Below are 7671 nucleotides of genomic sequence, written 5' to 3'. Positions count from 1 at the left end.
ACACATAAAAAGTAAAATAAATGTATTTTACAACAGTTCACAATATTTATAATGATTGCTATTTATTGCATGTGTGTTTCTTATTTTACATTATATAACTAAAGAATAATATTTTTGCTAAATACATAAATAATATTGAGAATAATAATTTTGCATTATATTAATGAGAATTGGAACAAAAATGTATTTATTCTATTAGTTTTTTAAATATGGTTGAAATATGACTACATAGGCTCGCTCATACTGTGCACATAATCATACGTGATAGTTAAATAGCCAAGACATCCGACCAATCCAACATCAGGAACCCTATATATTTTAGGGTATGCTGCAGGACACAACATCACACATTATGCTTGATCATTCTCACACACAGCCACAGAAATCACGTTTATGGCCAACACTGAAGCATGCAGCAGCTCTGCATCAATATGATTGACAAAGACAAAGTTTAAGCTCACAGAACTTGGCACAGAAAGTCAAATCGTGGCCCTACGTCACAGCTGAACTTGAGATGCATTAAGCATCATTTGGCAATCTGATCGTGACTCTCCGAGTCGTGCGGTGCCTAAAGACTCCCAGTCCTATTCTTCACCTGCCTCACACACAAAAACCGCAGCACTGGCCGTGAGGAAACCAGATGTTGTCTTTCATGTGGTAATGGCTTTATTACGAGTCTGTTCGCTCACTGTACAAATGCAGAGAGGAAGAGAGATCACAACATGCCTGGAATACTGAAGAGACTCGTGAGTCCATTACGGCCTCCTCGACAGACTGACATAACACTGCAGCATTTGATATGCCAATCTCTGCCTTTTCAACAGACTTTTGATGTGAGGCCTGGTCCCACTTAGACAGGAAGAAACCATCTAATCAAAGCAAAAAGGCTTGTTATTATATTATAATACAATATACACTGCCCGGCAAAAAATGTGCTGTTTGAATAGGCAAATACTTAAGAGTCAATGATTGGACCATTATTGCAGTGATTATTGTGTTTCTAGCATGTTATATGTTTGGCAACAGTTCTTCTAACCCTCACTGATGGAGTTTGTTAGCCTGGTCTTACCAGACTCTCGTACATTTCATTTGTACAGAGTCTGGCCACTCTCCATTGACAAGTGTTAACTTCCTTGAAGGCGGGTACTCTGTTGAAGTTTTAAACTATTGGATCTGCCCAGAGTCACTCTGATCTGCCATAACCAATCGCTAACGTTTGGTCGTGACGTATGTCATGCGCCGTTCGCCTCGGTTTCTCACGTGGAAGTCCGTAAAAATAACTGTGCAGATTGTGCACGCCACCTCAGTGATAAAACCTAAAACTTGTGCATTTGGATTGTGATTTATTCACGGTGGAGGGGAGAGTTTTGTGATTGGGAACGCGCTGCTCACGTGGTCCGTAACATGATTGTATGCTGTAAATAAAATGTCATATGCTTGGTTTAAGAATAAATGCTGCCGTAAATAACGGCCCGATTCAAATGTTTGCTTTTCTTCTTTTTATTTTTTGAGCGTGATGAAATATATTAGTTGTGTAAATATTTGCCAGCATTTAAAGAAATACAAGTCTAGAAATGCATCCAAATTACAGCGAAGCGCAACCGTACGGTGCTCTGCAGTGGTCAAAAAGGATATAAACAGTGAATTTTGAAGTTAAATATTCTTGAAAACTCAGAGATGTGGATTGTGCCAATGGAGGCCTTTCCGAGCCATCGGATTTCAACTAAAATATCTTCATTTGTGTTCCGAAGATGAACGGAGGTCTTACGGGTGTCCAACGACATGAGGGTAAGATATTAATGACAGAATTTTCATTTTTGGGTGAACTAACCCTTTAAGGATCTGTGTGATCACAACGCTGTGATCACAACGGCCAATCAGAGGTGTTTAAGAATCAGTTCAACAGCTCTCAAAATGCTAGAGGGAAATGCTGGTATCGTCACATTTTTAAAGTTTCAGTACCGACTTGGTACTGAGTTGGTAGCCTCAGACGTAACTTCCACGGACCGTTTGCTGAACGTCTGATGCATATGGCACACTGTTCTGGAAACACTTCAGGAGTTTAGAAGTCGTCATCTGATTGGTTGAATTCTCCAGGATGTCTGCGAGACGTGTGTGTTGCGTTCTTTAACTGGAAACAAATGCTGTGCCGCCAAACTCCATTGCTAAAGAAGAGCGCCGTAGTGTTTACAATTGTGAAAATGAGCGCTTACCAGGATCAACTAAACGCTGGATTTTCAAAAGTAAACTTGCACAACGTTCTTGAATAAATAACTTTGGATATCACAATAGATGCACGCCGGTCTGTTATTGCAGGGACATTTACATTTTCACACCCCTAAACATGACACGGAACAAAACTAATTGTGATCGGTTGCATTACATGTCAGTCAAACGTCCTCTTGGGTGGTCCTTGACCAATGAAAGCTGAGATAGAGTCCAGACCTTCTGCCGTCAGTCAGAGTTGGTACTATAAGTCAAAGTTTCAATGCTGATTTTTACTCGCATTTGGCGCCTTGAACCCTGGCTAACATGCTAAAGGTGCCCTGCAGATGTGCCGTGAGCTCGAATCCGTCCATGAAATAAACGTATTAGAAAACGGAAAATTTTGCATTTTATTTAGTAATTGGCCCTATTGCGATTTCAATCAACATACAGTAAATCAACCCTCCAGCATTTTTTTTCGCAAGTCACGTGGTCACTTTGAAGGTCGGAAAATATGGAAATCTATATATTGTAAATACATAGGGGGGGGGGGGGGTCTATCCAAATAGTACAGCATTGAGGCACACACACCAACTACTATACACTGTTTGTAGCTTTGCACAAGCAGTAAAAGCCAGGACGGAAAGCATGAAGACCACAACAATAATGCATTTACCCAGGGCACCTTGTGTGCATCTTAGAACACACATGAACACACACACACACACACAAAGTGCATGTTCTGCACCACTGCACACCTTAATAAACCACACTGCACATTAGACACCACAGGTAATGGCTGAATTAAGTCTCATCTCAATGTATAGCTGGAGGACAGTCACACAATGCATCTCTCATTCTTCTCACTGTCTCTGCCTTGTTCCGGGAAATAAGAGCGGTGTGTGTAATGGGAGCTGCACCCCACTGTCTGAAACTCCACAGAGAGCCTCTCCATGACATTCACTGACACACAGAGAGAGAGCGGCTGGTTAATGCACTGCAGAAGAGCTACATACGATTCCATACACTCTCCTGAGCTGCAAAGTCCTGCTTAAACATCCACGAGAACCTTATTCAGAAATGTTTAAACATCATTTATCAGGTGGTATATGCTGGTATTATGTGTGTTTGTGTGTGTGTGTGTGTGTGTAAAGCTCTGGGGTGAGATGTTTTACTACTCAGCGTCGAGTCGGATACAGTTCCCCGAACACCAGAGACTTCCTCAAAATACTGCAGGTCTATCAGAGCTGAATACTAAATAGAGTAAACGCTCTCAGCAAAGCCAGAGCAGAAATGCGCTCAGGGTCAGCGGGGCACATCAGGCTCTGACGCTTTGATTCATTTACAGCTATACACTGACACTTTTATTGTTAACATTAAGAAACATTGCCAGATTATATTATTCTTTTAAACGTATCATATGCATGCTAATCGTTGTCAATGATGTCATGACACTTTGGTTCATTTAGATGTATCTGTTGATGAAATGCATTAGAGTGTTTTGTGCATATCTTTACCTGTGTTGTGATCTCGCAGTCTGAACGGAATGTGATGAGATCGAGAGAAAGAGAGCTCATGCACTGCTAATAATCTTCGCACGTCTTTCTATTGTGTTGTCCTCATGAGCTGCACACAAACATAAACGGTGGAGTCTGATTCAAAAGCAAATGACTCTTAAGAGCCGATTCTTTTCAGTGAATCAAAAACATACAGCACAATTGGCATAATCCAATTCAGAATCAAATGACTCTTACGAGCAGATCTGTTTAATGAATCATTCGACTTACAAATCCATCCATCCATGCTTTTCTACCATTCTTTTACTTTTTTCCCCTTTGATTTATCTTATTTACCATCCATCCATCTAATTTTTCCCCATTTTATTTGTCTATTTTTTCCATCCATCCATCATTTTCTTCCAATCTTTAATTTTTTCTCTTTGATTTGTCTATTTTTTTCCACCCATCCATCCTTTTAATATCCCCCTTTTATTTGTCTATTTTTTCCATCCATCGATCCATCATTTTCTTCCATTCTTTTATTTTTTCTCTTTGATTTGTTTATTTTTTCCATCCATCCATCATTTTATTCCATTCTTTTAATTTTTTTCCGTTTGATTTGTCTATTTTTTCCATCCATCCATCCATCCATTTTCTTCCATTCTTTTATTTTTTCTCTTTGATTTGTCTATTTGTTTCTACCCATGCATCCTTTTAATATCGCCTTTTTATTTGTCTATTTTTTCCATCCATCCAACCATCCATCCATCATTTTCTTCCATTCTTTTATTTTTTATCTTTGATTTGTTTATTTTTTCCATCCATCCATCATTTTATTCCATTCTTTTAATTGTTTTCCCTTTGATTTGTCTATTTTTCCATCCATCCATCCATCCATCAAGATAAAATGCTACTTAACTTATGTTCATGAATGTTCATATTTTAGATTTACTGGCTGTTTGAAAATGCAATTGATCCATTCATCCATCATATCATTACTGTATGTACACGGGACCAGTCAGAGTTGTCTCAGTGCTTCATCTACAGAGCTTAAATGAGGCTGTGTGGCCGACAGTAATGGTTGATGAATGTTGCTTTAAAGGACTAACTAGCAGGGCAGATGTGATCTCTCAGCTCTCCGAGCAGTAAAGCCAGTGTTTAAAGAGTCCTCTCCACCTGAGCGTAATGCTTTATAGACAGGCTAAAGAGACGCATCTAATGGAACGAGGCAGAGCACACTAACTCCAGATGAAATGACAGCAACGCATCATTAAAATGCTCCAGCGTCAGGGAACCACAATTATTAGAAGCACAATCCTCTAATAGCAGCCATTCAGATGGACGGGCTCATCTTATGGCATTAGAGAAACGATTAACAGACAAAGGATTTGACTCCATACACTGGCTTTAATGCAGCAGGGATCACACACACACACACACTTTAGTAGAGTCTGACTATATCTTCTATACCATCACAAACACAATGTTATACTGTGCATATCTGTAGTCCAGCATTCACATACAAAAAATATTCCAATTTCTTCATAGTTTAAAACAGTCATGCATTCAATTTAATTACTACAAGTTTAGTTATAGTGGCACTGTGGAAATCCATCCATCCATGCATCCATCCATCCACCCACCCATCTACCCATCCATCCACCCATGATTCCATCCATCCATCCATTCATGCATCCATCCACCCACCCACCCATCCATCCACCCATCCATAAAATATTTAAACACAGATGTAAACAAAGTGTATTTAAAAATTGTCAAAGTACATTTTCCCCCTTTTTGAACCAAATTTACTTTACATTTACTCATTTTCATTATATGCAGCACCATATCAACTGTATATAATACAATTACAGCACCATATAAATAATTATCAATATCTACAACATATATTTAGAAAATACGATATATTTACGAATATTAACAACATATATTTCCAAAAATCTCTGAGTATTCAACTGCTATTAAACATGTCATTGTAACGCAACATATGAGAGTCACAAGAGAAGAAATTGATGGTTTGGTTGACATGATGGCTTCCCTGATTGATAAAACACACCCTTTCAAACTCCCATTTCTGAAGAAAAGTCCTGAAAATCGAGATAACCGTTTTAGCTATAGCCTGGTCATATAACATATTACAAGGGCAGTATGAACTCTTTTTCAGTGTTGTATCTGAACAGGCCACGTTCTGAGAAAGCACACTAATATCCTGCAGGGGAAATCACCAGGAGAAACCACCAAACAAACCAAATAAATAAATAAATAAATAAAGGAAATGCAGCAGCTAAAGCCGGATTAGGGTGAGCTCTCCTCTCGGCCTCCACACACTCTCTCTAGAAGTGCCACACTTTAATTTGTTCCTGCAGTGTTTTAGGTCACCCTGTGCTCAAACATCACCACGCTCCCAACAGGAAATAAATAAATAAAGCCAGTGGAGGGATTTCCTCTCTTATTAAAACTTGTAGACGTGGGAGCATGAATATAAAATATGACCCAAGGTTCCTGTACAACGCTATTAGTCTTACATAATTAACACATTTGGTTTTATTTGTTATCAAACCCGAAAGCACATTCTCTACATGCGCAATAATAGATGGCCAGGTTAAAACTTCATTCTGTGCTTGTGGAAATAAGCCAGAACACACTAAACGCCTCCATCATTAAGAGCGCAGAAAGCGTTCACAAGCATGAGCGGCATATGAAGGGTCTGCAGGACATCTCAGCCCTGAAACTCAAGACAAACTAAAGCATCATTTACCAACTGTTCACTCTCAATAGTACAGTGTTTTTTTCTGCAAAACATAATATGCTATTCAAAATGTGCAAGCTGTTATTTTCCATAATTTTATGAAACTATCATAAAATTAGTCCATTAGACTGGTGTGTACTACAGGTCAAAACATAGGATAGTTGTCCTATGTTTTCCTATGTTTGTAACCTTAAAATAGGTGTGTGTGTGTGTGTGTGTGTGTGTGTGTGTGTGTGTGTGTGTGTGTGTGTGTGTGTGTGTGTGTGTGTGTGTGGGCATGTTTTTGTGAAATATCAGGACACAAATGTGTATAATGACATGGGTATGACATAGGTATTACAAAAAGAGGGTGAAATATGAGGACGTTCCCCATGTCCTCACTTTTCAAAATGCTTATAAATCACACAGAATGAGTTTTTTTTTCACAGAAAGTGAACTGCACAGTCTCCTGTGAGGGTTAGGTTTAGGGGCAGGGGCAGTGTAAGGGGATAGAAAATACGGTTTGTACGGTATAAAAACCATTACGCCTATGGAATGTCCTCACATTTCACAAAAACAAACATGTGTGTGTGTGTGTGTGTGTGTGTGTGTGTGTGTGTGTGTGTGTGTGTGTGTGTGTGTGTGTGTGTGTGTGTGTGTGTGTGTGTGTGTGTGTGTGTGTGTGTGTGTGTGTGTGTGTGTGTAGAAAATACCTACATTTAAGTTGTTATTCAATATAAAAATTCCCTTTTGAATGAATGGTCAATGGCATCCATTTTAAATTAAAAGTACAATACATTTAAATATAAAAGTAATAATATTTTTATAAAATAAAATAGAATACAACAGAATAGAATAAAATAGAATAAAATTAAATTAAAATATTGGCATTCAAATGAGTAGTCAATGGTATCTAGATACCATTGAAAAGAGTACAATAATACAAATAAAATAATAATAAAATAAACAATATAAAATAAACCAAAAAAATAATTATATATATATATATATATATATATTTATATATATATATATATATATATATATATATATATATATATATATATATATATATATATATATATATATATATATATATATATATATAAACAAAATAATAAAATAAAATAAATAAATACATTAAAAAAAAAATAATTAAAAAAATAAATAAAATAAAATACAGACATACAGGTTTGGAACAACAGGAATGTGAGTAAA

Source organism: Gobio gobio (assembly GCF_949357685.1).
Source record: "Gobio gobio genome assembly, chromosome: 20".
NCBI classification, from domain to species: domain Eukaryota; kingdom Metazoa; phylum Chordata; class Actinopteri; order Cypriniformes; family Gobionidae; genus Gobio; species Gobio gobio.
The sequence above is the reverse complement of the archived record's forward strand: the minus strand, read 5'-3'. Positions refer to the sequence as shown.